Here is a 22051-nt window from a genome sequence, read left to right on the forward strand (position 1 = left end):
GTGGTTGGTTTTAATAAGATTTCAGCTGAATTTCTCAGTAGCCACAGGTACTAAAGATGGATCCTTGGATTATCAATCCTTGTTCCACCCTCATTTTTGTTGAAAGACACTGAGACAATCAGGAGTCCTTTATGTGCAGGTTCCCCCGGATCCTGGAACCACCAGGCTGACCCAAGAAGTTCGTCTGGGGCCAAGTCCACAGTGTGAGAGCCTGGAGGCTCCCTGGGCACAGGTGGAAGGAACCTCGGCTCCACCACTGATTTGTTCTTCCCTGAAGCCAAGAACAATGACAGGATCTTAGAGACGCAGGTCCTCCCACCATGGGGCCCCATATCAGGGCTCACTCACCTTCCCAGGAGCGCTCCTCTGTGCCAACAGCACCCAAAGTGGGTGATTTGTTGAACCTGTACCCACATCCCTGTTAGCACTGACCCTAAAGATTTAGGAAATCTGTCCAAACTCTGTGGGGCGTGCCTGCCCTCCCAGTGTGTAAAGAGGGTTGTCTCATCCTCCTGAGGTTGTTTCTTTCCTACGGCGTTGCCATTGGCATTGAGGACCACGGCTTCACCCTCCCCTCTTCCCTGAGGAAAACGGAGCCTCCCATGAATGTTGACAGTGATACTTTCCTGGGAATGACACCTAAAGGCCTGAGGCCCAGGTGATGGAGTGACAATGTCACTTTCCAACATTTTAACTCTGCCAATGGCACTGCAGGAACCCCGGGTGTGGAGGAGGACACTCGAACATGCACTGTGGGGGGAAGTGTCTTTACAAAGTGTGGCATTTGAAACAACATGAGTACAGTGATACTATATGAAGTATGCAAATTCAGTGAGCCTCTATTCTCCAACAGAGTTATGTGATGTGTATTATGTAGTCACAGTACAGAGGCAGAGTAGAGGAATGGCTGAGATACAGCTCAGGCGTGCGCGTCTTCTCTCTTCTCACTTGGGTGGTGTCAGAAACTTTAATCCTCTCTGGTTTCTACACCCTGGTATTTAATACAGTGTTAGGGTGGGCTCTGTAGAAACACAGTTCCCCAAATGCTCTTTAATATACGGTTTCTGTGGTCAGAAGAGTTTGGAAACTATCACATATTATAGCCTCCTCCTGGAGATTCATAATTCACATTGCAGTATTAAAAACTACAAAAAAAAAATGCTGCAATAAGTATGCCGACTTCAACTGTGTTTAATCAGTGATTTATAAGCTTGCTTGAGCACCGGGCTCCTTTGTTATTTAATACCTGTTACCATCCTGTGGAATTACCACTCCACCGGCTGCTCCTTGGGAAACGCGACGGCACAGCTTTCTCATGGATTAAGAGCGTTGCTTTGTTCCCAGGTTTCTCACTTAGTGCAGCGCGGTTGCAGGTGGCTTTGGTCACAGTGGGACCACTTATGGCGGCGCCGGGCAACGTACCTTTGTAACTTTCGTCAGCATAAACAGACTAATCAAACTGGAGGTCAATTACAAAACTTTCATAAAAAAACTTTATCAATGGTATTGGTTTTAAATGAGGAGACACGATCCGCAGTTCAAGTTGATATTAACATACTGAAAGTTTGAATTCCTTTTGCAAAAGAATTCATTCCGCAATCTCTGCTGATTTTCCCCAAGGTGGGCTAAAAAAGAATACAGGATTCTGAGAGCACCCACCTGCCCCACCCCGTGTCTTGCTGCTGACTTCACCGATGGATGGAAGTGCTCACCTGTGCCGGTCAGTAGGGAGCTGGACTCTCCTCTCTGTGACCAGCAAAGCTCTGCCTTTGGGCTGCTTGCTTCCAAGTAAAGATGCGTCTCCCTCTGGAAAGGCCCGCACTGCCACCGTCCGGACAGGTACACTTCTCTGCCCTGATGCCTGTTCCACACCTTCGCACCTCCATGCACCTCCTTTTCATGCCCAAAATCATGTTTTATCTCCCCCACAAAATGAAGGCTCTTAGAGGGTAGGAGCTGTGTGCCTTTTACTTTGTGGGGCTCCCCCGAGCATGCAGTGCGGGATGGAGAAGAGCCATGTGCTTGTAGCCATCTGTAGTAAATACTTGCAGAGGATGCAAATGGTTTTTATTTGTCCCTGTAAACTGCATTTTGCATTTTGGCCAATCTAATCCTTAATTTAAAAAATATATTCAGACATCATATCCATTTGAAGGCATAGCCAGTTCCCAAACTGTGCTATAAAATAGGTTATAGTTCCCTTTGCTTCCCCTCCACCAAATGTTAGCTCTAGTGTTTTTTGCCTGGTTGGATTTCACGTTTGTTTGTTTTTCTGGCCACTTTTCTGTCATCTCAAATTCCTAGTTGTGGGTATAGCCAATGGAGTCATGAAGTACTTACTGTTCTGTGAGTGCCAAGATGTCACCAGTGAGTGACTGCCAGTAGGGCATACACTGAGAGTGTCTTCTCCAGCTGGGAGGATGTGCTTCGCTGTTATCCAAAACTCCAGTTCCTCAGGTCATCAGGTGAGAGAATGGGGAATTGATAAATGTGTAGACAGACGGATTGATGGGGTCATGGACAGATGGGTGGATGGGTGGTTGGGTGAATGAATGGATGAGGAGATTGATGGATAGGTGGTGGGTAGGTGGATGGATGTATAGATGGATGGATGGATGAGCTGGTCGATGGATGGGTGGGCAGAGAGAAATTCTTACAGCTGGAAGGGGTGTTAGCTCAAATGCCTTCTTTCCCAGTGAATTTTTGTGGCCGACCAACCATCATGTGGACACTAAAGTCTGAGTGTTTCGGTTTGAACCCCAGCTTTGCTGCTGCTTTACTTTTGAGAATTCATTTCCTTCTCTGAGAGATCAACATAATAACAGCATCCACCTCTGAGCTTCCTGCCAGACCTCAGGAGGCAATTAACACAGTGTCTGATATAAGAGGAAGCGCTCAAAAGTGATAGCTGTTACCATTTGGATAATTGTTATTTATAGTTGAGCGAGGAATTGTCCAGGGAAGAGTGAGGGAATCACCTGAGTCTCACACGGCCAGTGAGATCATGAGAAACAAGGTCTCCCCGGTTCTCAGACAGTCTTTTCCTCTAAAATTGTGTCTCTCTGGGTCACAAATATTCAATGGCCAAAACCCAAGGAAAACAAGCAGAGATCCAATTGGCTGGCTACTGAGATCATGAGAATGTACCCATATGTCTAGAGTCTACAGGAAGTATCTTCATTTGTTCAACAAATGTTCTACGTGCTGCCATGTGCCGAGCATGCTGGAATTCAACAGTGGAAACAAATCAGAATAAGGCCATGCAAAATCCCTTTCTTCATGGAGCTATATTCCCATGGGGTTTCGGCATAAAAAACGAACAAAATGAGCAAATAAGATATGTAAAATGTTCAATTGTGATCAATGCTGAGGAGAAGTAGAGTAGTAAAGGAGGAAGTATGTCAGTGTGTGTATGTGTGAGCATGTGTGAGTGTGTATATAAGTGTGTGTGTGTGAGCATGTGTGAGCATTTGCATGTGTGAACACATGTTGAGGAAGGTATGGTTTGGGAAAGGAAGTGACGGAGCCATGAGAAGTCCTAAAGGAAGAGCATTCCAAGCAGAGAGAAAGGCAATGCAGGTGCTGAGAGTGGGGGAGAGCAGAAGTCAGTGTGGCTGGAGAAAAGTGGGGGGAGAGCAGTGGCCAGGAGGGGGGAGTGGCAGGGGAGCTTTGGCCTTTGGAGGGACTTTGGCTGCTGCTTGAGGTTGGAAGCCAGTGGAGGGATTTAGGTGTTAGCAGGCATTTGACCTTAGTACTAATATGTAAGTTTTTCATTAGGTCTATTATTGCCATGCTTTCCCTTCCTCTTCCTTTATAAAATCACTTTGAGGTAAGGTAGGTATTTGCAAACCAAAGACCCAACAAGGAACTTGATCCAGGCCTCACTGGTTTTTGAGGAAAGACACCAAATCCATTCAGTTTGATTGTAACTGGCACCAGGAACCCTGAGCCTGCCCAGCCCCACCTAGCCCAGCTCACTCTGCTGTGGGAGGTGTTATCTGAGGCCCTACTTCCCTCCCCCAAAGGCCTGGGGGATCCCCCTGAGGCTGCTGGTAGTGAACACCTGGAAAGGTGGGTGAGATGAGCCCGGGTTGGGGGAGGAGGAGCGCCTGAGATGGGAGGCTGGCTGGGCCTGGGGTGGCCTATGCCCGAGGGATCCCAACTCCTGAGGCAGCTTCTCTTCAGTTAGCCACCCAGAAAATTGAACTTTCCAGAACCTTAACTTTTTCCCCTAGAGAACTGTCATTCTGTGTTCAAGTTGCCCCACCCCTCAGCAGTGGAGAGGGCTGCACCTCCAGCGGCTGCATGCTCATCTACTTGTCTCTCAGCACATGAAAGGGGGGTAAGTCCTCCATCAGTGGTCTCTCTGCCGCTCAGGGCTCCCTCACAAAGCTCATGGCTGCATCACTTAGTGAACCAGCGGAATTAATTAACCTGAATGACCAAGTGGGGCTACAGATGGGACTCTAGGGCCACCCCCTTTCACTCTGCCTGAGTGATGAATGCATGCTTTGGCTTTTCTACTTTTCCGAGTCATTTTGTTTAATGAGTCTCTTGGAGGGGCATTGGGTTGGATTTATGGGACAACCAAAACCATGTTCCGTGACCTCTCCCTCCAGGCAGATGGGCTCTCGCAGAGGCGAGGGAGCCCAAGATGCCAATGCATCGGTGAGACTGCAGCGTGTGTTTTCTGTAATGATACAAGTTGTGTTTTCTCCCTCTCCTCCCACCCCCTGCCTCCTAGGGGAGCCTTCGTACCTAGTGTCCTGGAGGTTAGTAGACATTACCTTAGGAACTGATTTCTAAACTGAACATTCTTTGAAAACAATTTGGAATAAGACACTTACCTTCAAGACAGTCCATAATCCAAGAATGCAACCATTTGATGCCATTTGCTAATAGTAAGATTGAAAGGATAAAAACATGCAGCATCTTACCAAGGGTGTCAGTGTGTCTCCATAGAGCAGTCTACATTGCAACAATGACCAGTCATTGCATTGAGTAGTGCTCTTGCCAGGAAGCCCTCCAAGTGCTTGTCCTTTTGTCTGAAGACCTGCAGACCCCCAGGAGAGGAGGCTCGTTAGCTGTGGGAAATACCCAGGAGCCCCTGCAGCAGGGAGTGGCCGTGGCCACTGACTTAGGAGCTTCTGGATGCTCATGTTTCCAGCATGAACTTAGCTCCAGGGACAAAATGACCTTGCTTATGCTTTGGGCATAAATGATGAACAGTGGATGACAGGATAGGAGAAGGTCTCCTGGGAAGAGCAGGGGGCAGGGGAAGGAGCACAGAGCTGTGGCCCTGGTTGAGCAGAGGACACATCCCCAGTGGCAGGAGCAGCATGAGGACTCCTCCTCCTCTCACTGGGCTTCTCACCACCACTTACATAACCTAAGGTACTGGTCATGGCTGCTTTTAAAAAGGTGTGAGCTGCTTTGATCTAGGGCCTAAAGGGTCTCTATCCCCCAAAGTTAACAATGCCATAAAGTAAATCAGAAAGCAATTGGGTAGAAAGAGGAAGGAGAAAACCACAGCCATGGAACAGGCCATTCCTTTGGGATGAGCACTGAATTTGCTTCTGAGCCTCTCTGAAAACAAAGGAAAAAATGAGGAAAAATTATCTCATGATTTCCATGATCATAACTAGGAGTATTTTTGTTTTTCAGGTTTGACTAAATGTTTTCTGGCAGTGAATTATTAAAATAAGAATTGTCATGGACTTCAACTGTGGGACAACACTGGATGGCATAATGAGAAAAGGCTTAGGCAGTGTTTTTATATAGAAACTCTAGTTTCCTATGACTATTTTTTTCTTGTAGTAAACCTGTAAGAAAAAAGGTCAAGCAGTAGCATAAAAGTATAACAGGATCTTGGATGAGGTTAAATTTACGTGGTGCAAGTATGTAGCTTCTAGCATTCTAACTTGATGCAATGATCAAATGTGAGAGGACTAGGGAAATGAAGGCAGCACAAGACTGATCCCCACCTGTGGGGACTTGTGTGGTCCCTCCCACGAAGGGCTCGAGACCCCAGTTCCATGTGTTTGGTGGAGAGAAAGTTGTGCCCTTGGAAGTTCAGAGGCGGTGGTGACAGGACTGATCTCTCAACCTTGGGAAAAGGAGACGAGGAGGCTGCTGTCCTCGAGGCGGGGAAGGTCATTGCAGGCAAAATCTAAGATTTTCTTCAAGGAGTGTCCTAGGGACTGGTATAACCTCAACTCTCTCCCTAATGAGAGCCCAGAGTCCCATGGTTTATAGGGTCGGGCAGAGAAAATTTGGACCTGGAACATCTTCAGAGAAAGTGTTACTGCTTGCTCTCCTGGGGAGCCCAGGAAGACCCTGGAGACCCTTTCTCTTCAGTGTGTGAGCAGCTCCGGATGCTGGGCAGTCACCAGGGTGATGGACACAGACATGTTGGACTTGCTTGTGAACTCGCTGAGTGAGGACCTGACTCTTAAACTCATTGAGGAATGACTCATTGAGTCTTGAACAGTGTTTGCAAAGACCATGGCTAGAGCTGGGGCGGTTCCATGGAAGCTGCTCTTCCTGGCGGTGGTTAGATCTTTTGAGGTCGCTGTCAGTTCATGATAATGAAACTATGTCCTCGGCAGGAGGGAGGAGGCTTATCTCCCTCCGTGTTACCTTGGGGACATACATCCAGTTCTTCATAAGCGCTGCTAGATGATTAAGACACAAGCTCCTGGGGAAGGATTGGAGGAGAAAAGCAACTGCACCTGCTCTCACTCTGCTTGCGACCCTGACCCTGTCTGTTGGGTCGCCATTCCTGTCTCTCCTCATTTGTGTCACAGTTCTTAAAACAGACCTCTTGCCAAAGCACTCGGAGCTAAGGAATTTGATGATGGTTTTGTTGCGCTCCAATGCTTTGGATTTTCATGTGCTTCAAATTACTGAATGACAACACCTTGCCTTCCTCAGCGACGTGAAACAATGTCCTGCTACCGAATGCACTCCCAGGGCCAACCCAAGAATGTCCAAGGAAAATCACTGGAATGTGTTTGGCAAATGCAAAAACGTTTCGGAGAAATCATCAATGCATCCCATTCACAGATGTTCCTGCGTGTCAGGAACTATAGACTATAGACGTTTATTAACTCTAGGCGTTCCTTAAGCGCTTCATTTTGACCACAAGCATGAAGTTGCTGACCATCAACCGTTCTCTGGGAGCCCATCACTGCACAGACATCTGAGTCAGCAGCACTCAGGCCCTCAGAACAGACCCATTGGCCGGGAGTCAGGAGAGAGGACTGTGCGTTTATCAGGGCTTTAATGAGGCCTAGAGATTCTTCTGTGCCAAAAATAGTAGAACAAAATACGGTATGGTCAAAGATGCAGAAGTGGGGAAATCCCTTCATTCAGAAAAAAAGTGCAGTAGCAGAAAGAGAGATACAGAAAGAGGTGCTGGCTGAGGCTTTCTGAGGCTGTTTGCTTTAAATATATCCTTTGCTGCTTGTGCAGATTCCCACTGTCACTGAACTTGGCCTAAGTGCCTTGAGGAATAAGAATGAATGGAGCGTTCACAGAAGCCTGGGGGTTGGGGCACTCGGTGCCAATGCCAAGGGCGCCTGCATGCACCAGGCCTCTCCCGTCCTCACACCCAGGTGCCCACACTTCTCAGGAGGATGTTCCTGAGCACTGAGCTTCTGGAATGGAATTTAGCTTTTAACCACGATCGTTATTTTTCTCCAGCTAAAACCTTGCATTCATCAAGCCGGGTGGTCTACTAGAGCACAGAGGCCTGGAGAATGTGAATGATTTACAGAATTCGCAGACATTTTCACCAAAGGGATAAGCCAACATGTGCTTCAATTCAGGGCATAGATGTTTGTTATTCAAAGATTATTCTTAAGGACCATGCTTAGGTCGCAGGATAGCGTCTTCAAAGTTTGTCAATGATTTAAAGAAATATATTAGTGTGAATTTCTGTGCCTATCACATCTTTATCACTGTTCCTCTTGTCTCCAGGACAGCTTTGGAAAACTTTCTGAATAGTCCTCCTAAGAAGTAATTCTGGGAAAGAGCCACATGACTATCTGAACATGCACTGTCATAGTCATAGATTTGAGGGGCCAACACACTTATTCCTGGTGACCGGGGTTGCTTAAGTTCATGTTAGAATTTGGAGTTATACCTTAGTTCTTCTAGAACAGCAAGCACAGGGTTAGAATTCCCTGACATTTGGTGAACAGCTAAGATGGCCTTGGCGGCGGGGGACCCACTAACAAGGAGCTAACAATTGCCAACTCACAAGGTCCAACTGACAAGGAAGGTATTTTGCTGAGAAAGTGCCATCCAGGGACCCTGAAGAGAAGGAGCAAGGAAGGCCTGGCTGTTTACACCCTTGTCTCTGTGCGGAGACACACACGGTCACGTACTGATGGGTCCCAATCCTATTGCAGTGTTGAAGCTGCTGTTTCCTGGTTGGGTGGATGGTTATCACACAGATATCGCTTGGCTGTTGAGCGTCCTCATCACTGATGTTCTTTATCTGATATAGGAAGTCCTGGTGTGTGACCAGCTGAAATGTGGGATGTCACTGTGTCGCATCAGACCCTTGGTGCCCACAGACCCCGGGTGGAATGTGCTGTGTATGGCATCAGAAATCTGAGTAATTGGCAACGAGTCTATAATGGGTTCCAGATGCTCCTCTCTTGGAGTTCTCTAACCTGATTATTTGCATGGAATTCACAAAAGCAACGGGTATCCCAGGGAAGCCCACATTTGCAGTTGATCTCTCACGGCCCTTTGCATTCACCTTGAAGCTAGGACCTGGTCACCTGCAGATGACCTTCAACAGGGCAGCCACATGCCAGCCCCAGGCTGTTGGGTGAAGTTACCGACTGGGGGTCTGTGCCGCGTGCTGCTGTCCGGCTGCTGCTGGTTTGTTTTGCCTTTTCTCTATCATCTATTTCTAGAGTCTCTTCAATCAGCCCAAAGCAAAAAAAAAGTTCCTTCCCATTTCTGTACATCTGGAAAACAATCTATTAATCACCTTAAAATCAGCTCTCAGTCCTCAGGTATCTGGAGTGACCACCTAGGTCAGGGCCCCGGGACCTCCCGCACTGTTTTCCGGGACAGGAGTGCCCCCAGCAGCGGAAGTCTCATGTGCAGGCCCAGGCGCTGAGCCCACTGGGAGAAAGGTATTCAGTGGGTGGGGCAGACCACCTCTCCCCTGTCACAGCTCTGGCAGCTTGCTTCACTGTTGGCCGTGATTCTATTGGCATGGCGTCCCCCCTCCACCACGCAGACAGATTTACAGGGTCGCTGTGGAGGGGGGATCAGATCCACTCTTTTCTGGGTTCCATCTCCCAGGCCTGCAGCAAGGCACCTGGGTGGGATCTCGCGCTCTGTAGGGGCCACCACTCTTCGCTCCTGCACCGGGCTCTGATCTCTCCATCCTGAGTTTTGCTTTCTGGATTCCTGGTGCGGACACCCTCAGAAGGCTCATCCAGAGGCCGATCTGACGCCCCTGTAGCCACGTCCCCTCAACCATCTTCCTCTTTAATGCACAGTGTGTGCCGACCTTGGCTCACGGGCCGTTCAAAGCAGCACCGCCTCGTGATGAGGAAATATCAGCATTAAATAATTTCCCTGGGCTTCACTTCCCATCCCAGCCAAGTCCCCGCAGGCCGCCAGCCTCCCAAGCCTTTTTGCTTAGTCTGCTGTTTTATGTCCAATTCCAGGGTCTCGCTTGATCCTGCCTGTGAGCATCCCTGCCCCCAATTCCTCCTTTGAGTCCTGGCCATTGAGCCAACGATATTTTAAAATCACAGAAGCTTAAGGCTGGAAAGCATTTTGACAGGTCCCCCAGGCTGAAGCTAAATGCCTTTTCTCTGGTTTTGCTGAGTGGAGCCAGACAATAGCGGAGTGCCTGGGGTTCCCCACAAGCTGGCTCTGGATTCAGAGGCTGGGGCTCCCAGCTGCAGACCCTCCCCTGAAGCTGGCCTGCCACCGGCTTCTCCGGGAATGTCTAGCACGAGCGAGGCAGAGCATGAAGGTACATGAGGCCGGGCTCCCCCCAAACGTTAGTGGAAACAGCAGCAGTGCCTTGCATTAAGCAGGACGGGGATTGCCTTGTCCTCCAGAAGGCAGAGGCTGTACCGTCAACCCATATTTCCAACAGCATTTCCAGAAATAAACAGAGGAAGAAATGGTACAACCAGATGTTCTAGTTGTGACTCGGCTGGTGATGTGATAGTTTCAAGCCCTGATGGGGAAGCTACACTCTAACACTTGACATGGAGATCCATCTGACTTTTTAGCATGTGGTTGACTGATAATGTTCTGCACAAACTCTTTTATTTGATATTTGTACTGTTGCTTTATTCCTCTGATATTTATGGGCCGCACTGGTTCAGTGGTGAGCAGGCAGACATGCGCCATGCCCATGCGGCCGTCACAGCTCAGCTGGAGGCAGAAAGCCCCAATACCACAGGCTAGCGTTGGGCACAATTGTGGGAAGCGTCTTTAGGGAAGGAAGGCAAGCTTGGAAAGTAATAATGGGGGCAGGAAAGGCTTCCTGAGGGGATTTCACATGGAGACCTCAAGGTTACTGAAAGGAAAAGGAATTCCCAGGAGAGAGAAAAGCTTGTGAAAGGGCCCTGAGCCCAGAGGATGAGAAAGAGCAATGTGTTCCACAGGCGGGGGGAGCTGGGCCAGGTAAGGACATGCACCTCCCAAGGCCCCCTGGACCTCTTTTAAGAAAGTCTGAATCTTGTTGTTGATTATTAACTTATAACACTACACATTTCGTTTGAAGTACGAAGTGAGAGAACATACAGTGACATATAGCAGAATACAGTAGGGTATGGGACAAATAGAAAAATTGAAGTGAAAGGGAAGGAAGGTGAGCACCTGGAGCTCTGGGTACTCTCAGAGATGAGTCCAAACTGGGCTCAGAAGTTCTGAAAACAATGGGTTCTATGGTCAAATCCATTTGGGAAACATGGCCCCCTTCATCCCAGCTTCGGAGACCCACAATGCACATCTGCACACGAAGGGCATGGGTTTCCTTGTGGTAAAGAATCTGATTAACTTGCTGTCCATCTCTTTCTCTCTCTCTCTCTCTCTCTCTCTCTCTCTCTCTCTCTCTCTCTCTCTCTCTCTCACACACACACACACACACACACACGCGCGCGCACACGCCTGGGGCACTTTTTTTTCTCTGCTATTTCAACAATGAGATGAACTGAATATACTGTTTTCAAACCTGCTTTCTCCATTCAATAAAACATCACAAACATTTTTCAAGCCATTAATTAACTTTTCTCAAACATCTTTCTAATAGTTGCTGCATTAGTATTCCATTTCATGGTTGTACCATAATTTATGGCCCCAAATCCTATCCTAACATATTTAGGCCAACCCTCATTTTTCTACCTATAAATAAAATGGATGAACAGCTTTGGAGCTAAATCTTTGCCGACGTTTGTGATTATAACCTCAGGATCTGTCTTGTGTAGTGACGTTTCTGAATCAAAATGTATAGGGATTTCTTGGTTCTTGATACATACGTGTCACCATTGTTGAGCCTTTGCAATAATTTAAGCTTATTTTTTACTGGTTATTTTGAAATAATTTTAGATAAACAGGAAACCACCAATAGCACAAGGAACTCTTCCCTGAGTCACTTGAGAGAGTGCTGTCGCCAGGAGCCCTTCACACACACAAACACTTTGCTGTGGGTTTCGTGCAGACAAGGCAGCACAAGGGCAGCATGGACAGCAGAGAAGTCAGGAAATTAAAGTTAATAGATTGTATTCTTTGATTCCAGACTCCTTTCAACTGTTACCAGTCATTCCGTTAATGTCCTTTAGCTAGAGCAAACTTAGTCAACTCGGGCTACAGATTGCATTCAGTTATCCTGTCTCTTTATGTTCCCTTCATTCCGGGACAACTTCCTAATCTTTCCTTGACTTCCATGACCTTAATGCTTTGGGAGATGACACCCGAGTTATCTTGGGACACGGCCCTCCATTTTGGTGTATCTAATGCTTCCTCATGATGAGATTCAGATTACTCATATGTGGAAAACATCTTAGACATGATGCTGTGTCCTCTCCCAGGAGGTGCCCAATGATTTTGTTTGGTACCATTGCTGGTGATGCTGATTCTTATCACTTGGTTAAGAGGGTGTCTACCAGGATTCTCTACTGTGAAGGTGCTTTATTCCCTTTGTAATTAATGAACATTTTTGTGAGGAGATATGTCAATATCCTATTCTCTTCAAACTTTTACCCACTAATTTTAGCATCCACTGATTTTTTTTGATGCTATAGTAGTTGCCAAAAATGGTGATTTCCCAATTCCATCATATCTTCTGTATTTATTAGTTGGCTTTCAGCTCCCACAAAGAGCTTTCCCTTTTCCCTATTTATTTATTCATGGATTCCTATGAGTATAAACTTCAATGGGTTATAATGTATTAGTACTATTCCTCATTTTGATGTTCAAAGTGTACCATAAATACTAGGAGCCAGCACAGCCCACTCTACCTGGTATCTAATCCTTTTGCTATACCCCTGCCACAGGGTAAGCACTTCTGTATTTTCTGTGACAATGAGTTGTCTAGCCTCCCAGCCTTGAAATCAGTCATTTCTCCATGAGAATGGCAGTTAGACACCAATGTCTGGGTGCTAGGTGTGCTCTTTGCTGTTGTGGTGTTGCTGCTTTATGTCAGAGCTAGGACTCGTGTGTCTGTGAGCTCATAAGGATACCTTAATTCCAATCCAACACCACTGAGTCCATCTCAGCTTCCTTCCCATGATCAGAACCCCATTATCTCCTCTATATTTTCTTATTTTACCTCTCTTACATAATCAATCTCAGGGGTTGAACATTGACCTATGAACCAGGAGGTCACAGTTGGATTCCCAGTCAGGGCACATGCCAGGGTTGTAGGCTCAATCCCCAGTAGGGGGCATGCTGGGGGCAGCTGATCAATGATTCTCTCTCATCATTGATGTTTCTATCTCTCTCTCCATCTCTATTCCTCTCTGTGAAATCAACTTAAAAAACTTTTGAAAATGTAGATGACGAATAAGAAAAACACCAACAATGATGAGACCAAACAAAATTGAGAAGGGGGGGCTTGTACCTGCATGTGCCTTTCACCTTACGGACGGGAGAGGAAGTGCGTGCTGCTCAGTGCGATGGGCTTGGAAGCAGAAGTCTGAACCCATTGTTTAATGTTGTGGTGACAGCCACGAGCATAACCAAACCAGAGACTGTTCCAGGGGCGTCTACAGGATATCGGATGGGGAGGATGGTGAGAGAGATTTTCACTCTTCATTTAATTCCTTTCTGGAGTCTGTAAATCATTGTTTACCAAATGGATGTATTACTTTCATAATAATAATAATTTATAATGTGAGTTAACTACAGGATACATTGCTGGTGCAAAGTGTGTGTTATTAGGCATGTTGGCAGTGGGAGGGGGGCAGTGATGTTTACAGGAAGATGTTCCCACCAGCAGTGTTGGGAAGGGATGGGTTCCAGAATCTGACAGAGAAGACCACATTAGAGAAGTGGGAAGTCTCCTCTGGGGGAGGGTGGGGGGCAGGGGGGCACTGTGCTTCCCATGGGAGAGGCTCTGGGTACTCTGTAGGATGCTCTCAACTGTTCATCTGTGGAAGAAATGGGCATGGACTGATGATTCAGAAGAGGTTAGTGTGGGTGGTGGGGTAACCGCCATGAAGACTTGAGTGATGGATGAGCCGTGGGCAGGAGCAGTGACGTTGACCAGATGGCTGAATGCTGAGGTGTCCAGGGCCCGGGTCTGCTTATCCCAGAGGCTGAGGTTGAAGATGGTGAGACCTTGGGCAATGAGTCCTGAAGGCTCCTTATCAGTGTGCTAACTGGACCACAGTCCCCTGAAGTCCCAGGGACCAGAGGTAAACACAACTGTGATTTTCTTAAAATGAGGACTCAGAAGTAGGATTGGAAAGTCAGGGCCCATTGTCCCCTAGAGATCTCCACTGCCCCTGGTCCTGAGATTAGGAGGTGAGTCACTGCCGAGCACCCCAGCACACCGGCCTCTCACCTCTCTGTCCCCCTGTCCATGTTGCCATCGTGTCCCTGGTTTCCTGGCAGGTGCACAATAACTTGCAAGACCCTGATAGTGAACGAACGCCTCAACTTTTACACCCCGAGTGCCACCGTCACCTGACCCTGGACTTGGCCCTGGTCACTGTGGTGAGAACACATTAACTAGAGTCACAATGCGATGGAGAAACGGGTCCCGTGCCTTGTTGTCTCTTAAACAGAACCCTGGCTTCAGTGTGGGGACGAGTGGCTCGGGGTTTAGGCACCATGAGGAGTGCGTGAGGGCACGTGGTTCCTTGCTTTCCCTGTTTTGGAAATCTGCAGAAAGTAGATTCCTTGAAGGTTTGGGGGAAAATAATGAAAACAGTATAAAAATCATATTTTTAAAGAAAATTCAGCAGAGCACTTTGCCTCCTTCTAGATGCGGCCGTGCACGTGGGACAGAAATTAGATTCCCCAGGGCTCGGACATGTTTTTAAGATAAACGCCTCCCCTACGCGGGAAGGAGGTGATACAAAACGATTGGCTCTGCTTTCCACGGAGTGAAAGAAATGGAAGACAGCACATGAATGCCATTTGCTGGACAAATGGTTACAAGGTCAGCTGACCTTCGCGCATCAAAAACCCCCAAAACTCCATCAGTTTCTAAATTTGCTTTAGTAAATCAGCGAAGCATAAAAAAATCAATGTATAGGTCTTAAGAATTTCTGATTTTTAATTATTTTACCTAGTGCTTTCGTCCCACGCTGCCTACCCATTCTCTTGGAAGGAGGAAGACCTTGTCAGTCACTGAAGGAGATGACAGCCCAGACAGTCCACACAGCTCACAACAGGAATGGCAGCCCGGGATTCCACACAGATTGGGAAATGTGCGCATGTGGTATCTCTTCAGAAAATCACACTGAGCTACGTGACATCGGTGTTTCTCCTGAAACTCCAGGCGTGGGAGTGCACACCTGTGCTGTCCTGTTCAATCTGACCTGCAGCGGCAGTCAGGGCACAGACTACTACAGTGGCCTGCAGTGCCCTCCTGCACCGCTGGGTGTCAGACGGGCAGGTGTGTGTGGCCCTTGTCCTACCCAGATCAGAAGTGTGGCCCTTGTGGTTGCCATGTAGCAGCCCCGTGAACTGCAGGGAGGATGGTGACGGTGATGGTGTGGGTGCGGGAAGATGGCTGACATTGCTCAGATCAGCCCGCATCTTCCATACAAGGTCCCAGACAATGCCAGACCTTGCGTAGGTGTGCCTCCAGGTGCTCTGGACAAGGGCCCTTCCCGCCAGTCTTTGGGCCTCTTCTTTCGTTCTCTGCTTCTCCAGTTTCCTCTGCGACAAGGCTCAGGAAGCCACAAGAAAAGGCCTGTCCCCACCTCCAGGTTGTGTTGCAAGTGCCTTTGTTCCCAGAGTCACCCCAAGCAAATTCAGCCAGGTGCAGCCCCTGTCACCACCCCCGCACCTTTGTGCCATGCCATCCAGGAGAGCTCCCAGGGAGTGGAGGCCGAGCCCTTCCACCCTCACAGAGATCACCCGGAACAAGCTCAGGGCAAGAATGACCTGCATGATCATGTACTGAGATGTTAGCCTGTGTGCTGTCCATGGATTCTCTCTCTCCCCCCCTTTTCCTCTGTCTCTTCCCCACACTTTCAAAGCTTTCCAATATTTGTAAAATTTTCAGTTTCTTTTTTTTGTGTGTGTGTGTGTGTGTGTGTTTTTTAATTTGTAAAAATAGAGAGGACAACCCAGGCTCTCTGGCCAGCTTGGTAGAGGCCTGGGCCTGAGATGAGCTGCCTGCACTGGCCGCCAGGTCTAGATGCCAGGTCGCTGTGTGGACCCCTTTGTATCTGCAGCTGCCACCGGCACCATGAAGAAACCTCCTGCTGGAGAGAGCATGGGTGTGGGCAAACCCGTACCTGCCGGCATGTGGCTGAATCCATATGCTGAGAACATATGTGGAAAAGCTGGTTTAGGAAAACCTCTTCCTAATGTGTTTTTGGGAGGGGAAACACCTTCAGGGGTTTGGGCACCAGCTGCAGAGACAACAGCAAAGCTTCCGACATCCCCCTGTGGACCTTTATGGTCAAGAAGTAACCTGCAGGTGTTTGAATATCCATCTTAAAACACCTGGAGGCCAGGTGATGGCCAAGCTGGCACTGGCCTGGCTCTTGCTGGCTTGGGAAGTGCGTCTTCGTCAGCACTTTATTGTTCCATTAAGGACATGGTTGCCGATTTTCTGAGCGCAGCCTACGATACCAGCACCAGTCTCTGCTCAGCCACTTTCTAGACTTCCCAGGGAGCCTTTATTCTCATGACCCATGTTATTTGATCCCCCCAGCTCCGCTTTTTGTTCTTAATTTCTCTTGTTTACAGTGAGTTTAATCTCTGTCATGCTTAGGGTTTAGTGGGACAGATCCGCCCCTGCCCAGGCCTGGCCATGTGACCACATCAGTGAGGCCCATGACAGGGGCTGCAAGTGTGTCTACCTCTTGAAAGAACAGAGTCTTCAAAGCCTTAAGCCTTTCCCCCTAAACAGTCTTTAAAGGGCATCAGAGGCTGGAGTGATGGGGACCACCCTGCTACAGGATGCACCAGGTTTAGAAAAGGAAAATTAGTCCATTTCTCCGGTCGGTGTGAGCCTGTGAAAGACTTAGACCAGTTGTATAAAAGCTTTGCACTTAAAAAAGCAAGAAACATTCGATCCATGTGGTTCACAGGTTAAACTCAGACTCCCAGGCACCCGAGTGCTGGGTGATGGTTGTGCATGTGCAGGTTTGTGAGTGTTTGGGGACATCAGAGCAGGGTCATCCATAACGCTGTCTGGGGGGTGTGAGTGGGGTGCGAGGCACAGCCCCCTGCATTTCAAGGCTGTGTCCGTGGCTGATTGTCCTCCTTCCCCCTGGAAACGGGTAGTGGGCTCATGGAACCAATGCTACAGTCCTCGCTAAAGGCTGCTCTCAGGAGCCCAGCGAAGAGGCTCCAGGGAGAGAGGAGCTGGACAGGGAGCTCAGCGCCCTCGGACAAGGAACTCCTTGTGCTTATCCGTCCAAAAGCAGAGCTGTTTTCACACTGGTGACTTGAATTTAATTCAGCCTATTGAGACTTTTTTTTTTTAAATTGTGGTAAAATACATATAATATATATTCACATTTTGATCATTTTTAAGGATACAGTTCAGTGGCATTAAGTACTTTTACAATGTTGTGCGACCATCCCCCCCATCATCTCCAGAACTTCATCTTTCCCAACTGAAACACTTACCCATTAGTCCCCCCATTCTCCCTCCCCCCAGCCCTTGGCACCCACCATTCTACTTTCTGTCTCCATAAATGTGACTGTTCTGTGTATAAGTTGAATCAGGCAGTATTTGTTCTTCTGTGACTGTTTATTTCACTTAATGTCCTCAAGGCTCATCCATGTTGTAGCATGTGTCATTTTTCAGGCCGAGTAATATTCCACTGTCTGCATGGACCACGTTTTGTCTGTTCATCCATCGATGACACTTAGTTGCGTCCACCTTTCGGCTGTTGTGAATAATGCTGCCCTGAATATGGGTGTACAAGTACCTGTTCAAGCCCCTCTTTCACTTCTTCTGTGTACACCTAAGTTATACGCTAACTCTATGCTGAAATTTTGAGGAACTGCCGTATTGGCTATATCATTTTACATTCCCATCAATAGTGCAAAGATTTCCAATTTCTTCACATTTTTGTAAACACTTTCTAGTTTCTGTTTTGTTTTTTGTTTGTGTGTTTCTTAATTATAGACAGCCTATGGGTATGGAGTGGTCTCTCAGTGTAGTTTTGATTCACATTTCCCTAATGATGGATGATTTTGAGCATCTTTTTTACGTGCTTGTTGTCTATTTGTCATGTGCTCCAGAGAAACGTCCATTCAAGTCTTTCGCCCATTTTTTAACTGAGGTGCCTCGTTGTTGTTGTCGAGTTGTGGGAGCTCTCTGTAGATTCTGGATCTCAGTCCCTTATCTGATGTGTGATCTGCAAATATTCCCTCCCATTCCCCAGGTTGCCTCTTCATGCTGCTGATGGTGCATTGATGATGGCCCAGGAGCGTGAGTAACTGCCGGTGTCTGTGGGGAGCACGGGAAGTTACGGGGTGGGATGTAAGCAAAGCCAGCCTGGATCCCTGGCCATAGAGAGATTTTCATGTGCTCCCAGGCCTCTCGGGACCGTGGCGGGTAGCTGGTGGGCAGGTAAACCCTGGCATGACTGTAATAACGGAGTCTGTGGGCTGCCTCCCTCACTGGCTAGAGGCGGGGACCCACCCTCCATGTCCTGGAAGCGCCCCCTCCAGGCGCCACTCCTAGCTCTGTCCTGTGAGTGAACCCATAGAGCACAGCGTCACATGACTCAGTGACCATGGCGCTGAAGTCGGTGGGCCCTGGAGGTCTGTGACCTTGTTTCTGGGCCTGCACCAGCCATTAACCCAGGCTCCCTGCTGCCGCCCACCCCCGCGGCTACCTGATGCTCACACAGAAACTGGAAGCCCTGAAGGTCACAGGTTACACATGAGAGAATCTATCTGGGGAAACTGAATCGTGGCATTAAGTAATGCCTTCCAGACCTCTCCCCCCTCCCCACCTTCCTACCTTCGACCCCAAGTCGCAAGGTTAACCTACCAGCTTGGCCCACGCAAGCCTGTGGCCCTGGGCCATCCACGGAGGCTGTTAGGAAGCTGAGCTTCGGAGTCAACCCTGCTACCCTCGAGGACTGACCTGTCTGCTGCTCTGAGACTCAGGGAGTCTTCTCTCTCCTCCTCCCTCTGGCTGGTGCCCTGGTCATGCTTGGGGCCGGCGCCAGGCTCTGAGCTGAGCGTGTTGAATCAGAACCCCCCACTCCCTCTTCGCCTCCGCTGGGGGTGGGTCTGCTGACAGGAGGACAGTGCTGGAGATGCCAGATTTGCATGCGAACATGGAAGATTTCCCCTCAGCTCTGCACCACGTTGTGGAAGAATGGCTTTGCCCCAGGGCCTCTCTGGCCTGCGTAGGTTTCTCTCATATGTGTATGGGGTGGGGGGTGGGGGGGGAGCAGGAACAGGCACCAGACCACAAACAGGCAGGGGCCACATGGGGGATGTGATTGCCACCCAAGACCCGAGTGCTGCCGGCTTTGGAGGTGAGCCCTGCCCGCCTGTAGAGCCAAATGACCGGAGCGAGGCCGCCAACCCACAAGGACGGAGGGAGCCAGTCCAATCCTGAAGGATTTCTTTCTAATGGAAGCCAGACCATGGGCCCAGCTCTGCAGCCCAGGCTTCTGTCCCCCAAACATCAGAACGGCCTCTTGTCTGGGGGTTTTCTGCAAAACCCTAGCCCCCAAGGCCGCGCTCTGCCACTGCGCCTGGCACATGCGGCTGGAGTTAGAGGCATTTTCATCCGATGGGCAGATGCTGTCAGTGCCTGGCAGGGAAGAGGCAGGAGGAGCAGCTTCCTGGGAGGAAGGGCCTGGACTGGGAGGACATGACGGGTGTGGGGGTGTGGGGTGGAGGGCGAGACAATGGGATCACCCAGAACACAATGAGGGGCAGGAAAGCAGAAAGGGGTCAGCTTGGAGTCAGAAGTCCAGCCCAGGGCTTAGACCTGGGCGCTTAGGTAAGAGATTGCATCTTCATGCCCGAGTGGGGTCCTTCCCATGGGACCCCGGGTGCCATGAGGGCAGGGGTCTCACTCATCCTGTATCACCCACACCAAGAGCAGTGGCAAATGCCCAGGATGAGGCCCGGATTGGGGTGGGATGACAGGGCAGGTGGGAGGAGAAGTCCGATTGTGAGGAAAGTCCAGGCAGTGGAAGGAGGGCCCCAGGCAGGTGGGCTCCCATCTCTGGGGTGCTCGCCTCAGAGACAGGGACAGAGAGAGAGACACACAGGAACCTTAGGGTGGAGCGTCCCCCAGGGGACGCCCGGGTCAGCCACATCTAAGGTAGAGTGCTGACCACCACCAGGCGTCTACACTGGGCTATTGGGGGCGTTGCTGGGGGAGGGCACAGCACCTTTCCTTTGGGTGGTTTACTTCCTTGTTCTCCAAAACCCTTAAGGAGGGGTAGGGTTACCAGGTCAGAATCACTGTCCCCCACTTACTGGCTTATTTTCTGGGACCTGGACCAATAGGAGCTGAAAAGGTGGAGCAAGAGACATGCCTTCAGGTTGGAAGGTACAAATCCGTGCTCCTGGGGTGTTGACCCCAGGTGTGGCCCAGGCATGCTGAGCTGGATGGGGTGTGACAGGCCCCGAAGGATGAGTCCCAACCGGGGCAGGTCTGTGCAAGGAGGAAGAATGCAGGAAATGCCACTGCACCTGGCTCGCCTGATTCCTGCCCTTGTTCTAAGCGGCCTGCCCGGGTGGGGGTCTGGCAGAGTGCGTGTGTGTGTGCACGTGCGTGCCCTCTGCTCCCTGTTCTTCCTCATCTCTGAGATGTGAGCTTCTAAGAAGTCAAACGGGGCCCAGAAAGACACTGTCATGCAAGAGAGGAACCAGAGGACCCTCCTCTCCCCCCTCCAGAGGCCGGGATGTTTGACCAGCTGGAGGGTTGGGGAGGGAGGGCATCCTTTTCACCCAATCCTCAGAGAGTTTGTCTCCCTCCCTGTCAGGTTCCCAGACTAGTACACCTTTCCAAGTTCTTTGTGCACATGTGACGACTCAGATGTACCTTTCAGAGAGCCCGGCCCACCCACGTGGAGGCAGGCTCTGCCTGCTTTTGGGGCCTTCTCTGTGCCGGCTCCTGCTCAGTGGGAGGCAGACACCCCTGCACATTGCCTGGCATCTCCCAGGACAAGGAGGACAAGTCCCGGATAGTCCTCAGGGGCTGGGCCTCGGACCCCATGAATGCTCTTGCTCAGGACAGGCTGGTGATCTTTCTACAAGAGAAACAAAGTCACGGGCGGCACCTGCATTTTTGTCTTAAGAACTCCCACCTCTGAAGAGGCTTGGGCCTCCTCAGATCCAAGGGGAAGGTCCTGAGAAGTTCACCGGCTGCACTTGGATTAAGAACCTACCCCCTGGCGAGTCAACTCTTCACCCAGTCCCTCAAGACCCATGCAGATGAGGGGCAGGGAGGAGGGTGACTCTGGTGGGGGACCTGGGCCCCTGGACATGGCCGGTCCGATGAAACCTGGGCAGCGTCCCTTTCCTGGGCACAGAGAAGCCTTGGTGGCTGCTTGACGCCAGTTACAGTGCCAAGGACTCAACAAGATTAGTGTGAATACGCTGCCCTCATGGAGGAAATCGGATACACGGGCCACCCCAACAATCGCCTTTAGAAAGCGTTCCAGAGCCCCCAATGCCTTCCAGGATGAATTTGAAATGGCTGCCAAGGAGATACAGGGCGAGGCGGCCTACACTTGGGCTGGGTTTTGTCTATTTCCCTCCGTCTTCTCACCCCTAACCATTGTGTGAGGGCAGTGACGGAATAGCTCCAGGAAGGGGGTGGAGAGGCATGTGGGCACCACGTTCCCGAGGAGATAGGCAGGCTTCTGATGATGGGCTGGGCCTGTGCTTTCTCCCTCAAAGACCTCAGCATCCTTCTGTGGGCCACCCGTCATCCACCACCTATCCTCAGATCCGTTCATTAGCTCATCCCCTGAACAAACTCCTCCTTGTCATGCCAGCCGGGGCCACAGGGCTCTGCAGCCTGCCTGGTGAGCATATCTGGGCCCTTGACTGGCTCCCCTCTCCCTCCGCTGGACCCCAGCCTGCCCTGGCAATGCACAGACATCCTTCTTGAAAGAGCTGTGGGGATGGCATTGTCCCAATTTAGACTTTCCCTTTCTTGTTGACATCAACATCCATGGCCATGCTTCCTACATCTGCAGTCTGGTGGGGATAGAAGGGGAAAGTTGGTTTTAATTTATGTTTTTGCAACTTAGGGTGTTTGAGATCCGTGTTCTGTGGTACCAACAAGTGAGAGGGAAAACTGACTTCAATCTTTTTCTTATTATAGATGCTCATTGAAGCCGTTTGGAAAATACAGCCAAGTGTGAATAAGCAAATT

The 22051-nt window shown here is 49.6% G+C and overlaps 1 long non-coding RNA gene across 1 annotated transcript in view; it reads left to right on the top strand.

Moving 5' to 3' along the window:
* LOC132237948 (uncharacterized) overlaps nucleotides 1-22051 on the top strand; it is a 77233-nt gene that overhangs the window by 45557 nt on the left and 9625 nt on the right. Inside the window, exon 2 of the long non-coding RNA XR_009453698.1 lies at nucleotides 18075-18121. This is a non-coding gene — a long non-coding RNA (uncharacterized LOC132237948). The remainder of the gene's footprint in view (nucleotides 1-18074; nucleotides 18122-22051) is intronic.

This window comes from Myotis daubentonii, chromosome 7 (assembly GCF_963259705.1).
Source record: "Myotis daubentonii chromosome 7, mMyoDau2.1, whole genome shotgun sequence".
NCBI lineage: Eukaryota > Metazoa > Chordata > Mammalia > Chiroptera > Vespertilionidae > Myotis > Myotis daubentonii.